At 45.7% G+C, this 15,178-nt stretch overlaps 1 protein-coding gene across 2 annotated transcripts in view; it reads right to left on the minus strand.

Moving 5' to 3' along the window:
- LOC135192868 (polycomb group RING finger protein 3-like) overlaps positions 1-15,178 on the minus strand; it is a 669,299-nt gene that overhangs the window by 378,015 nt on the left and 276,106 nt on the right. Inside the window, exon 3 of one of the 2 annotated variants that reach the window (XM_064176243.1) lies at positions 2,598-2,801. The exons of the other annotated variant lie outside the window; for it this stretch is intronic. The gene's annotated coding sequence lies outside the window, so the exon portion shown is untranslated. The remainder of the gene's footprint in view (positions 1-2,597; positions 2,802-15,178) is intronic. 2 annotated transcript variants of the gene reach the window in all.

Below are 15,178 nucleotides of genomic sequence, written 5' to 3' on the forward strand. Positions count from 1 at the left end.
GCGGGACAGTGTCAAAGGCCTTCCTGAGGTCCAGGTAAATGACATCAGTCGCTCACCCCTCGTCTATTAATGTTGTGACCTGTTCATAGAAGGTCCCCAGGTTTGTCAGGCAGGATTTGCCCTTGGTGAAGCCATGCTGATTATAGCCAATCACCTCTTCACTATTCTTCTGTTTCAGCAGTGACTCCAGGAGGATCTGCTCCATGATCTTACTGGGCACAGAGGTGAGACTGACTGGCCTGTAGTTTCCTGGCTCCTTCTTCCTACCCTTTTTGAAAATGGGTGTTATGTTTCCCTTTTTCTGGTCAGTGGGGACTGCACCAGACTGCCATGACTTTTGGAATATAATAGAGAGGAGTTTAGTAACCTCATCTGCCAGTTCCCCCAGCACCCGTGGGTGTATCCCATCAGGTCCCATGGACTTGAACACTTTCAGGTTCTTCAGGTTGTCATGAACCTGATATTCACTTCTGATGGGCAGCTCTTCCTTCCAGCCCCTGCCATTACCTTCCATGGCTCCAAGAGTGTGGCTGGAGGCCTTTGCAGTGAAGAATCTCAGAATTTTCCCAGTTAAAAAATATTAATAATAGCAATTAATATTCAATGAGAAATTAATAATCATAATCCATAATGTTTATCAATTTCTGATACACTCTATAATCCACTATCCTAGTGCCCAGATTCTTACCTACATTCAAGTTGAAATGCATTTTGTTCCAAAGAAATAGAAAATGCCCATGTAAAGCTCAGTCTATTTAAAACTGCAAAACAGAGGAAATCATGATGTTCACTCCTATTAAGCAGGGAACAAAATATTAATATCTCATTCATTGATCTATTCAATTGATATGAAAGACACATTGTTTTTATCCTTTGGACTGTTTTCAAGCTTCACTGAGTACTTGGGTAAACAATATCTGGTCATAAGTAAATCAACTTTACTTAACATATCATGAATAAAGTAAATGTTGCTTTTACAACTAGAAGAACAAAGATTAGAGGTGAAAGTAGATGTAGCTTTAAGACTGTAAAAGAGTATAAGTTTACCTTTCCAAAGCATCACCTAGACTAAAGTCTTCTTGCATTAAATTTTTATTCTTACTTGAACACCATCCCCACCACCTCCCAAAATGATTGTATCTCCAAATTCAGCCTTCTGGATCAGAAACCAATTTATAAACTCACTAGAGTGCACTGGGGATAATATGGGAAACACATCTACATAGTAACTGAAGATTTTTTTAGTTAACTTCCTTCCATAATGTTGTTGGTTTAGGACTAGCTGTCCTACCATAGAGATTAATTCCTCCAGAGACCAAAAAGTCTTAGAGGGAGGCACAGGAGATTGTAATCTGTCATTCTATTCCCTGTATCTCACTATATAAGAAGCAGATAGGAGCAGTTGCTCTTGTCACTTTGGTTTGTGTGGGAGTAGGCCTGGCTGGCAATCTATTTCCTAACTGCCCAACTGAGGCCTACCAGGTCTGCTTGGGGGAGGGGGGGGCAGTGAGGCCTACTGGGCTTAGTGGAGGAGGGGGAGAGGCTTGGCTGGTTGAGGCCTATTGAGGTCTACTGAGGCCTGTCTTGAGGCTTAGCCAGGAGGGCTAGACCAGGATTGATAGAGTACTGGCCAATTCCCTCATTCAGCAATGTCTAAGGCCAGCTGGATGGCTTTTACCTCTGCAAATTGACTCAATTCACCTTGTTCCTCAGCCACTCCATGAAGCATTTTTTCACTTCTGATGATTTCCTACAAGATGGCAAGATCCATCAGTGAACAGAGCATATTCCTTTTCATTATCTGGTAATTGATTATATGGTGGGGCTTCTTCAGCATGTGCCATTACCTCTTCTCATAGCATTTGAAAGTCATTACCTTCTGGCCAATCCATGCTCACTTCTACAATTCCTGGATGATTCTTGGGATTTTCTATTCAAGCTTGCTGTGATTAATGCAAACCCACTTACTCCATGTAGCATCAGTGGCATGCTGAGTGGAAGGAAATTTACCCTTGAACATCCAGCCCACTGGTAATTATGGTGTCAAGAGGAGCTGTACTTCAGTACTAATCACTTCTGAAGCATCTTGAACTCCATTTCTTTTTCAGTTGGAGCATAGTTGGTCATGGAGCCTTTGTATCCTCGATTCCAAAGTTCTAGGGTTCCCCAGGTGCTTTCTGTCAGAGGCTCCAGGTAGGACCATTATCCTTGGCTGCAGTATAGGGCACATTTTTAATATCCTGTCCTATTTGGACTAGCCCAAGGGCTGCTGAATGTATGATCTCTTGTTTGATCTGTTCAAAGGCCTGTTGTTGTTCAGGGCCCAAATTAAAATTCATTTTCTTTCAAGTCACTTCACAGAGAGGTTTTATGATCTGACTAACCAGGAATATGCATTCTCCAGAAACCCACAACACCTAAGAAGGTTTGTGTTTTCTTTTCATTAGTTGATGGCGACATAGCTGTTATTTTGTTAACCACGTTGATTGAAATCTGGTGACACCCATCTTGACATTTAAATGGATCTCTCCTGCAGGTCCCTTGATCTTGCATTTTATGATGAAACTGATATCTAAAATAAATTTGATTATTCTTACCTTTCTCAGTAACTTCTGCTGTGTTACCTCATATGATGATGTTGTCAATGTATTGCAAGTGTTCTGGAGATGCACTTTTCTCCAGTGCAGTATGAATCAGTCTGCAGCAAATAGTAGGACTGTGTTTCCACCCCTGGGGCATATAATTCCAGGTGCACTGGACACCTCTCCTGATGAAAGCAAGCTGTGTCCTGCACTCTGGTGCTATAGGAATAGAGAAAAACACATTAGCAGTGTTAATTGTGGCATATCATTTATCTGCCTTTGACTCCAGTTCATACTGGAGATCTAATATATCCGGCACAGCAGCACTCATTTCTGGCATTAACTTCATTCAGGCCATGATAGTCCACTGTTAATCTCCATTCCCCATTGTATTTTTGCACTGGCCATGCAGAAATATTAAAGGGTGAGCAGTCTTTGTTAACCACTATTTGGCCCTCTTGTTGATGGAACAGCTTCTGGATGGGAACCACAGAGTCTCAGTTTGTTCAATATTGTCATCAATGCACCATTTTAGTAGCAATGGCCACCTTTTGACCTTCAACCTTCATCAGCCCAATAGCAGTAGACTCCTCTGGAAGTTTAGGCAAAATAGTTAGCTGTTTAGTATTCTCTATAGCTGCTATATCAAAGATCCATCAATATCCTTTTTGATCCTTATAATACCCTTTCCTAAGGAAGTCTATGCCAAGGATAATAGGACATCTGGACCAGTCACTATGGGGTGCTTTTCCCATTGTTCCCACTTAGGTTCACTTCAGCCTCCAATACAGTCAGTTGTAAAGATTCTCCTGTTACTCCAGAAGTAGTAATGGAGTCTATCCCTTTGCAATTTGATGGCAATAGGGTGCACTGTGCACAAATGTCTACCAGGGCTTTATACTTCTGTTGTTCTAATGTACCAAGGCCATTGAATGTACACTGTGCTGGTTTGAGGCTAATTTGAATATTTTAATGAGAGATATTAGATCATTGGTTGTTTTTCTGTCTGAGATAGAGGGGGGAGGAAAAGAAGGAGTTGCAGCTTTGAGCCCTTCTGGGTAGCTTTCTTTGTCCAGGAGGGAGTTTGGATTTTTGTATTATTTCTAACTTGTATATAATTGCAAATACTTGTAAATACTTGTATATATCGTATATGAATGCTTGTAGATTTTGCAATGGTGTAAATATAGCTTCATCTTACTTCTAAGCTGTCTGAGCTGGTCTGGTGAATTTCAAATAGTGGGGGAGGATCCATTAAACTCTGTTGTGCCTCTCCTCCACCCAGCTGGAAGCAGGGCCTCTTTAATTCTAAGGGTAGTACCTGCTATTAACTGGCTTTGTGTAGATTACCAAGTTTACATGGTTTACGTGTTTCACAGGGGTTTACATAGTTCACAGGATTTACATGGTTTATGGGAATTGCGTGGACTACATGCATTACATTTCCATTCCCCTTACTTGTATTTGAATTAGAGGCCCATCTACTCAGACCAGAGAACTGCTCACAGTAGACTGCAGCAGCCTTCTCCTGGAAGAACTCTCTTCTCTTTATTTCACCTTGTAAATGGCATATGCATGTCTGTATGGCAGAGGTAGGTTTTCTATCCCATCTAATCATGTTGTCTCCATACTCGCACAGAATAGACTACAGGGTATGTTGTGGCATGTACTAGTTCTATTCAACTGGTCTCATAGGAAAGCATCTTCTCCTAATGGCTTCAACACAGGCCCATCCAGAAGAAAAGAATCTATTCTCTCTCCTGTCTAGTTTTTCAGTTTTTTATATTAGCCATTCCCTTAGCCACATCTGATACATGGGCCTGTAGAGGACCAGAGAGACTGTCTTTATACTGTTGTACTCGATTAGTCACTTCGGTCACAGTTGGTGTCTCACCATCTCTTCTCCAGATCATTGCTGAAAATGTGTGGGAATATACTGATGGTGCACTCTACACACAAATGTCGTGGAGGGGATTTCTCTATTCCTTCCCTGTTAGGGGGAGGTGAGAGATTAATTTGAGGCGGTTTTGATTTTTTATAAAATTATTTATTAAAATTAATATTTACAAATTTACACCACCCCCAACCACTATGAAATCCAGGGTTCATTTGCAAAGTTATGAAAATAGCTTTGGGATATATATATTTACAGGGATTGATTATTAAGTGGAAATATCAAATTATTAACAATTATTGACAGAGAGAAATATTTCTTAGGCTTAGTGACTCTTAACAACTCTAGTGTTTGCCCAGCAAGGGCTGAAACTGTCTCAGCATGTGCCTCAGTCTCTGGGGACTTGATGAAGCTGGGGATTTGTCCCAGCTTGCAAGGGATGATAAAGTTTCCCAGTCTTCCCAGTCTCTGGGATAAATAGAGTTCCTCTAACCTTCTGTCCCGGGGTGATCTCTGCCTTCGGTGCTGCGGCTTCTGGATGCTGTGTGTCCAGGGATGATCAGCTGGCAGGTTTTCCCAATGCAGGAGAAGGATTTGGTCCATGTTTCTTCTGACACGGTTTGGGCAGCTAGCAGGCTGCGTTTGCAGGTTTGCAGACCATCTGGAAAGGGGTCTGCTGGCTCTGGGTCTTTCCAGAGTTACAGGATAGCTGGCAAGCAATATCTATGCCGTGCTGCAGGGAGATTTAACTCTGTAGCTGAATCAAGATAGCTCTAGGCTAGGCAGGGGGTTCTCGGCTCCCCATATATGTATGGTGCAGGCATGAATGTGCTTTGCTTCTCAGAGGGCTCGCAGATAGCTTGACTGCACCTTGAGATCAATGCATGAGGTCTAAGCCTCTGTAATGCTTGCAAGTGAGCGAGGCCTGATTCTGTGTCTAGGCCAATTATGCAAGCGGGTCAGGGCAGCAGGATGCTGCTGCGGATCAGAGCTGAGTCTATGTGCTCCAAGCTTCTGAACTGATAAACAGTCTGGATCATGTGACCGGGCTGACTGACCACGTGGTGCTGCTGTGCACCCCCCTTTAAAGGCTCTGGGCCGAGATTCATGGCCCATTGGACATCTAAAATGACCAATCAGGCTGGCCGTAGGCCAAACCTTACCCCAATAGGCAATAGAGATATGTCTGGACCCTCCCAATAGGGGATTACCTGGGTGGACCCCAGGGGCACACGGGCTAGGCATGTGTGTGTTATGCAACTTGTTTGCTGCTTTGTGGGTCCTGGCAGAAGAGCATGTCTGGGCATGCAGAGGCATAGAAAAGCCTCAGTTTTGGGGCTGCTGCCCCTCCACCACAACAAACTTCCACATCAGTCACTGGCATAGTATTGCATCAGAGTTTACTACTCACCTGTCACTATAAATCACCTGTCACACAGCTAATCCTCTCAGGTACTGTATACCTTTTCCTTGGTGATTCATTTGCTTGGACAACATTCAATATCACAGTATCACAGTATCACAGTATCACCAAGGTTGGAAGAGACCTCACAGATCATCAAGTCCAACCCTTTACCACAGTGCCCAAGGCTAGACCATGGCACCAAGTGCCACATCCAACCTTGCCTTGAACTGCCCCAGGGACGACGACTCCACCACCTCCCCAGGCAGCCCATTCCAGTGCCCAATGACTCTCTCAGTGAAGAACTTTCTCCTCACCTCGAGCCGAAATTTCCCCTGGCGCAGCCTGAGGCTGTGTCCTCTTGTTCTGGAGCTGGCCACCTGAGAGAAGAGAGCAACCTCCTCCTGGCCACAACCACCCTTCAGGTAGTTGTAGACAGCAATAAGGTCACCCCTGAGCCTCCTCTTCTCCAGGCTAAACAACCCCAGCTCCCTCAGCCTCTCCTGGTAGGGCTTGTGCTCGAGGCCTCTCACCAGCCTCGTCGCCCTTCTCTGGACACGCTCAAGCATCTCAGTGTCCTTCCTAAACTGGGGGGCCCAGAACTGAACGCAGTACTCGAGGTGTGGTCTGACCATTGCAGAGTACAGGGGCAGAATGACCTCCCTGCTCCTGCTGACCACACCACTCCTGATGCAGGCCAGGATGCCACTGGCTCTCTTGGCCACCTGGGCACACTGCTGGCTCATGTTCAGGCGGGTATCAATCAGTACCCCCAGATCCCTCTCTGTCTGGCTGCTCTCCAGCCACTCCGACCCCAGCCTGTATCTCTGCATGGGGTTGTTGTGGCCAAAGTGCAGCACCCTGCACTTCGAGCTATTGAACCCCATCCCATTGGCCTCTGCCCATCTGTACAGGCGGTCAAGGTCCCGCTGCAGAGCCCTTCTGCCCTCCAGCTCAGTCACATCTGCCCCCAGCTTAGTGTCATCTGCAAACTTGCTGATGACAGACTCGATGCCCTCATCCAGATCATCTATGAAGATGTTAAAGAGGATGGGGCCCAGCACTGATCCCTGAGGGACACCACTAGTGACTGGCCGCCAGCTGGATGTGGCACCATTCACCACCACTCTCTGGGTCCGGCCCTCCAGCCAGTTCCTAACCCAGCACAGAGTGTTACCATCCAAGCCGCGGGCTGACAGCTTAGCCAGCAGTTTGCTGTGGGGGACACACATTGATATCAATACTGGAGAATAAATCTTATGAAGAGCAGATGAGGGAGCCTGGGCTGTTTGGTTTGAAAAAGAGGAGGCTGGGAGGGACACTTCATTGCTCTCTACAGCTACCTGAAAGGATGTTATTGAGAGCTTAGTGCTGGTCTCTTCTCACAAGTAAATAGTGATAGAACAAGGGGGGATGACCTCAAACTGCAACTGGGTAGGTTTAGACTGGACATTAGGAAAAAAATTTCTACAGAAAGAGTGGTCAGGCATTGGAGTGGGCTGCCCAGGGAGGGGGTTGAGTCACCAACCCTGGATATGTTTAAAAGTCATTTGGATGTGCTTCTTGGGGATATGTTTTATGGCGAACCTTGTAGAGTAGGGACATTGGTTGGACTTGGTGATCCTGAAGGTCTTTTCTAACCAGAATGTTTCTCTGATTCTGTGATCTCTTAAAGGGATACTTGGTTTATACCTCTGACAAGCGTCATAGAATCATAGAATCATAGAATCAATCAGGTTGGAAGAGACCTCCAAGATCATACAGTCCAACCTATCCCCCAGCCCTATCCAGTCAACTAGACCATGGCACTAAGTGCCTCATCCAGGCTTTGCTTGAACACCTCCAGGGACGGTGCCTCCACCACCTCCCTGGGCAGCCCATTCCAATGGGAAATCACTCTCTCTGTCAAGAACTTCCTCCTAACATCCAGCCTATACCTACCCTGGCACAACTTGAGACTGTGTCCCCTTGTTCTATTGCTGGTTGCCTGGGAGAAGAGGCCACCCCCCACCTGGCTACAATGTCCCTTCAAGTAGTTGTAGACAGCAGTGAGGTCACCCCTGAGCCTCCTCTTCTCCAGGCTAAGCAACCCCGGCTCCCTCAGTCTCTCCTCATAGGATTTGTGTTCCAGGCCCCTCACCAGCTTTGTTGCCCTTCTCTGGACACGCTCCAGCACCTCAACATCTCTCTTGAATTGAGCAGCCCAGACCTGGACACAGTACTCAAGGTGTGGCCTGACCAGTGTTAAGTACAGGGGCAGAATAACCTCCCTCATCCTACTGGCCACACTGTTCCTGATGCAGGCCAGGATGCCATTGGCTCTCTTGGCCACCTGGGCACACTGCTGGCTCATCTTCAGCCCAGTATCTATCAGTACCCCCAGGTCCCTTTCCTCCTGGCTGCTTTCCAGCCACTCAGTCTCCAGCCTGTAGCGCTGCTTGGGGTTGTTGTGGCCAAAGTGCAGAACCCTGCACTTGGCCTTGTTAAATGTCATCCTGTTGGCCTCTGCCCACCCATCCAGCCTGTCCAGGTCCCTCTGCAGGGCTCTCCTACCTTCCAACAGATCAACACCTGCTCCTAGCTTGGTGTCATCTGCAAACCTACTGATGCTGGACTCAATGCCCTCGTCCAGATCATCAATAAAGATATTGAACAGGACTGGGCCCAGCACTGATCCTTGGGGAACACCACTAGTGACTGGCTGCCAACTGGATGTGGCACCATTCACCACCACTCTCTGGGCTCTGCCATCCAGCCAGTCCTTGATCCAGCACAGAGTGAATCTGTCCAAACCATGAGCTGCCAGCTTGGCTAGGAGCTTCTTGTGGCAGACGGTGTCAAAGGCTTTGCTGAAGTCCTTGTATACTGCATCCACAGCCTTCCCCACATTCACCAGGCGGGTGAATCCAGAGGCTGAGATTGTTGTTTTTTCTCACAACGCCTCCCTCTCTGGCCAAGTATCCCAGCTGTCTGGCTTATCTACCATCCAAGTCTATGGAATGAGCCCCATTATCCTATTATTGGAGCAGACTGGTGGCAAGTGACTCATTTTCATGATGGCTGAAGTCCTTTCTCACGTTCTGAAATTCCTTCATAGATAAAAGTTTGATGATAGCCTCTGCATCTCATGATTCCCCATATGATGGATTTGCTTTAGAAGGACCCATTCCTTTATACTCTGACTCTGGGCAATTTGGTTTTGTTACACGTTTTTTCCCAGTCACAGAGTTGTCAGCCTTCATATCTGATTTGGACTCCTCTTTCAATGGTTCCACTTGAGAAGGATCTTCTCCCTCACCCATCACTAGGCGATATACCTGTTTTGTTTTATTTCTTTCTCTTTTCAGGAGCAACTTGCAGACTGAGTGGTGTTGGCCTCGGTGGCTGTCAGTGTAGCCGTGATATTCATTGTGAGAGTTGGTATGGCTGCAGTGTTGGTTGCCAGAGTTGAAATAGCTACAGTGCTTATTGGAGTTGGAATAGCTGGGGTGCTTGTTGTGGGAGTTGAAATATTTGCAGTGTTCATCACTAGAGTTGAAGGAGCAGCAGTGCCTGTTGTGGGAGCTGGAGCAGTAGCAGTGGTCATTAGGGGGGGCTCATGAGGTCTGAGTAGCTGCGATGCTTGTTGTAAGGGCTCACAGAGTGTGACTAGTTGCAGTGCATGTAATACATGTCATAAACCCCTGAGGGGTCAGCATTGCTGTAGAGCATGCCATAAAACCTCACAAGGTCTGAGTGACTGCAATGTGTGTTGCTGAAGCAGCACACACTACAAGTTGGGGTGGCTACCTGATGTAAACCAGCACCAATATCTAATCTGACACAACACAATATATAAAATCGAGAATAAATTCAATGATAAAACCATAATATTTGGGTTGTAATAATCATATTCACAAATTTCACAATTTAATGAAATGTCAACATCTATGGAGTCAGATTAGCATAATGGGGAGGTATAAAGGCTGGTCTAAAGAATACTATCTGTCTCATCATTGTCATCAGGAGTGAAGACCCCCACACCCCAAAACTTGGACTAATTTTCAGGCTAACATCTTAGTATGAGTTTGCAGCGGCCTGCTGCATTAGAAGTTACTGATTAAGTTGCTGAATCTGTACAATGGAATGCAGTCTCCATGGATACGTAGGTGCAGGTCCCATGGGAAGAGGGTACTGTGACAGTAGGACCAAACAGGCACAGAATAACTCTGAAACAAGTCCTGGCAGGTTCAGGCACAAGCCCTCTCTCCCCCTTCCTCTTTCTGGGGTCCGGGGCAACACAGGAAAAAGACAAAGGACTAGATGCCAGGAAGTCTGATAAACAAGGGGTATGTTTAGACATGTCCTCACCTCATGGTAAACAGCAGCACGCGCCTTGCCCATGCTTTACCTGTGCTTGCCTTATGGTGGGCTTATGTCTCTACCTTATATGGTTAAAGTCTAAATGCCATTCTATTGATTCATTACTCTGTTTATTTCAATTGCTATTGGTCAAATTAATTCTCTGGCAAATGATAAATACAAGCCAAGATTATAAACAACTTTGCCTTGTCTACTCGGAATCTGCCATACCTCAGTTTACCTGGAAAAGAAGTACAAGTGCCCTTTGTGCAGTAGGCAACAAGCTTTGCCAAATGCTGTCGAAATCACATCCAGCCACAGCGTGTAGTACCTCAGCGCCATAGGTAAGAAGTCTTACCAAAAGCTGTATTTACAACAGTCTCAGTGTGATTCAGTCCCTCCTGGCAGGCAGAAGCTTCTTTCCATACAGAAAGGGGGAAGACCATGAGACCCAAGAGCACCCCAGAAAGCTGTATCACTGCAGCCCGCAGTTACAGCCTGCAAGCAAAAGGAGCTTTGTGGATCAGACCTCACCACAGTGTGTCAAGAGGATAACATCCAAAAGCCTGAAATCCCAGGCAGCCTGCAAGCCCATGGAAACTCCAAGAGCCATGAGCCAGAGTTTGAAACTGTCTTCTGGAGACTGGAAGTACCACCACCTTTATGCCACAGCCAGCTGAGTCAGAGTGACTGTGATAAAACCCCATCAGCAACCAGTGTCAGCCTCTTGCTGAACCAAGCATCCGTGAGCGCCCAAAAGCCTTTACCAGCTACCATAGTGCAACAGTGCCCCTCCACATGGCCCCTCCACTTTTGCTTCACATAATATCTGAACTATAATTGCAGCCCCAGAAAGATTCTGGAAACACTAATCTGTGAGTATATAATTCCTATAAAGCCTCTTTGCAAAGGTTCTTTACCTTGTGCCTAGTTGCCTCTGCTTGGCAGCTGTGGAACCTGCCTGTCTCCCCCTAGCGGGCAAGTGGCATACTGACAAGAAAACTCCTAGTTTGAATGCTGTTTTGCATTTTCTGGTTTGCTTAAATTGTTTTAAATTGTTTAGTATTGCCTATATATTGTACATATCCATTGTAAATGTAGTTCACAACTGAACAACAACGCTGTAAATAAAGGCTATATTTTAAATTTAATAAATAATAATGTATATTTTTATTAATATCTCTGCTACTTATTAAAATTAATATTTTCATAATAGGTACCTGGTGCAAAGAGGTACATGTCAAGTCCAGACATGTCAAGCATGATGGATAGTTTCAGTACCCCTGCTTAAATTCTTTGGAACAAAAACCATAACTGCTGTCAAGAGGGATTGATACCTTGGTGTTGCTAAGGAAACTGAACCTTAGGGGAACTTTGTTCATTATGTTATTATAATATGAAAACATGCCTCCTGGTTGAAAGCTACCTGTGTGTTAGAGAGGTGCAGCTCAGCTGGCAGCCCAAGCGAGAGAGATGGCAAGAGTGTTATCTAATGTTTTTGTTTCTTGTTCCCATACTTCTCAGCAAGACTGTGAGCGAAGTAGACCACCATTGTTTCCTTTCCACAGCCTGTAATCTAATTCTTCTCACCAAAACATTCTAGCTGGCTTCAAACTAACACAACTACATATTGCATGCCATCTTAAGGGCAAACAGTAAAGTTTTACTGTTGATTGAAGTGAACCACCCTGGCATGGTCACCCTGAATTATTGCACTTTGAGATCACAGTAATGAACCATCACGAGTCTGCTGCATGGACTGTGACAGGAGGTAAAATCAACAAAATCCAGTATGCGACAGCCATAGGACATAGATGCATTCACTGCCCAATATAACACAGCATAGATCAATGATAAACACCCCAACAGAGCAGACATTTTCACCCAGTGCCCAAAATGGATAGCTATCAGATAAACAGTAAGAACAAGTAAACAACAGCACAATGCATATGGCAACTAAGGCGACATTATGGCACTTAACTCTAAAACAAACTCTAAAAAGACACAAAATGCTGGGGTTTGGGCAGAGTTAAGCAGTCTGAAATAAGGAATGAAGAAAGGGTAATGTTAGGTCATTCTGATAAGGAGCACAGCTGCAGGGAGAAATGGCCTCGAAGGGGGCTGGCAGAGAGAAGCTGGTAACGTGAGGGGGATTAAGGGGGGTAGCTGGTCAGCTCTGCCTCTATGCATGTGAACAGCCCATGTTTCTGTTATATGACCTATCAGAATAATACACGTTGTATTAAGCCACTATATAAGCATCACTTAGCTTCGATAAACGGAATTGACTCTATATATCATGTTGATATAAGCTCGTGTCATTCTGGTCTCCTGCACGGACTTTGAAGAACTCATCATCTGGTGACCAACAGCATGACTTCTCAGACCACGGGGAGGGCTGAACACAGATTGATCGGAGAACACGGGAGGGCTTGCCCACCAGTGAAGTTAGCCAGGCCTACAGAGAGGTAGGGTAGTGGATCCACATATTGTTTAGGGGCGAGTAAATGGGTGTGGCTGTTTCTGCAGTAGAAAAAGCTGCCATAAAAATATTAATGCAACTCATGGACAAGAGGGGCATTCCCCTGACGGAGCCAAAAAAAGGGGATATTTAAAGGATTTAAGCCAATTATTTTCTGATGAGGCCTGGAGGAAGATAGGAGATGATTTATGGAATGCTGTAATTCTTGGCAGTAAAGAGGCTGAAGAGCTTGCTCTGATTTTTAAAACTGTCAAAACTATGCTGGAGGAGGAGAAGGGGGAGGCAAAGGTATTCTCCACTATTAAAGGGGCTTTTAAAAATCAAAGCCCTGCATCTTCAGAGGGTTTAAAAGCAGACCTGATATCAAAATCACATTGTCGGAGGGATTAAGAGCATACCCAATATCACAGTCTGAGAGGGAGTTTTTTGGGGGCAATTGTGATCTGGAGCCAGGTATATGGATTTCTCCATCCCTGATGGCGTCCCTGCCTCTGAATCTCAATAGTTCAGAAGCTGAGAAAATGAAACTTAACACAGGATATTCTGCTGAGCCCATGGCAACTAAGTGGACGGGGCTGGCACACAGGTGCCATTACACCCTGCCCCTGTCTCCGCGGAGTTACTGGAGGCATTACTTAAGCAAGACTAACAAATGCAAGCATTACTAGATTAAATGGAAAGGTTAGACAAGGACTCCCCCAAGTGGGCAGTTAAGGAAGCATACAAAAAAAACCACCAGTCAATCATCGGAGGACTGAGACATGTAGAAGAACAGATTTTCGGACCTGCTGACACCGATCCGTCTCCCTCCCAAGACAAAGCTCCTGATCCTGCAGCAGAAGTTTTAGAGGAGAAGGAAAGACAACAGAGGGATTGGGTGAGACAGTGCCTGGGGTCGGGAGAAATGACTCTGGGACAGGCTGATCATTATCTACAATCAAGATTTGGTTCAGGTATCCTGGAAAAAGATCGCAAAGCATGGAATGAGTGGAAAGCTTTACAACAACCAAGAGCATCTGCAGACACCACAATGTCATGGTTCTCCCTCTGGCCAAAGAGAAGGGACGATACGAGTGTCTCCAAAGATGAGTCATCAAGATTGCCACAACAAGGATCTGGGGATGATGGGGGTGATCCTCCAAGGGATCCAAACTTCGATATGGGCCAACATTGGAAAGGGATAATGCACAATGCAGTTATTGAAGGACAAATGCTGCCAGCAAGTATCACTGCTCTTCCAGTCATCATTCAAGGGGATCAGTGAACGTGGGCTCCCCTGGACTGGAAAGTCATTTCCAGTATCCAGAAATCAGTGATGGACTATGGTCATGAGAACAAGCACATTTTATCATTACTGACAAGTTTTTTTTAAGAGCCAGACTCTCCTGCCCATCAATATCAGAGCATTAATGGAGCTGATTCGAACCCCATCAGCCTTGCTGATTTTTAAAGACAAGTGGCGAGAGAAATGCGAGGTGGTCATGATGAATAATTTAAACAACCCCACAGATGACCCCTTGCGATACGCCTTCCTTGATCAGTTACTGGGGACTGGACAGTATAAAGATGGAGCAACAGAGGCTGCAATTCATCCTTGAATTATCCAACAAGCTCAAACATTGGCCTTGGCAGCTTTCAGAGAAGTACCACAAATGGGAATGCCTGCATATCCCTATGCTCATGTAAGGCAAGCAGAAAACGAGCCATACGCCAGATTTGTCAATTGATTATGAGAAGCACTTGAGGCCGCATCAAATTTGGACCCTGAAGCAAAATCATCAGTGGAAAAGGACTTGGCTTTCCAGAACGCCAACCCAAGGTGTCAACAAATCCTCGCTTCTCTTCCCAGAGGATCAACTATGTCTCAAATGATTGAAGCATGTTCAAGAGTGCTATGGATACAGGAGGAGATAGAAAAGGCCAAAATACATGCAAAGGCCATGGCAGTGGTATTAAAATCACCAAGAGTGCACAGGAAAGCTGATAAGGGTCCCAAGCAATGCATCTGTTTCCAGTGTGGTCAGGGCGGACACCTGAATTGAATCTGTCCCCTTCTTAAAAATCAAAGAAAGAGGGGAGAAGACTCCTTTCTTGGGACCTGTTGAAGGTGTGATAAGTATGGTCATAGTGCTGTGGAATGTTGTTCAAGATTCAAGAGAGATGGAACCTCGCTTCAGGGAAACTTGTTGAACAGCGCCCGTGTCGGGGGGCGCGAAGACAGCCAAGGACCTAACTGTGGCGGCTGCCTTGACGAACTCATGGCAGCCACAAGAGGAAGTGCTGTACTCGACCTGGCCATGGGAGAGGCTGTCACAATAACAGATGGGCAAGTCCATGCTGTCCCTTCAACAGCCACGGGGCCGCTAGGGCATGGCCTAAGTGCATTACTGCTAGGGAGATCCTCTGCAACAAGACAAGGCATACTGGTACTACCTCTGGCATCGCCGCTGCTGCTCCTCGTTTAAATTGCCTGCTCG

This window comes from Pogoniulus pusillus, chromosome W, assembly GCF_015220805.1.
Source record: "Pogoniulus pusillus isolate bPogPus1 chromosome W, bPogPus1.pri, whole genome shotgun sequence".
Taxonomy (NCBI): domain Eukaryota; kingdom Metazoa; phylum Chordata; class Aves; order Piciformes; family Lybiidae; genus Pogoniulus; species Pogoniulus pusillus.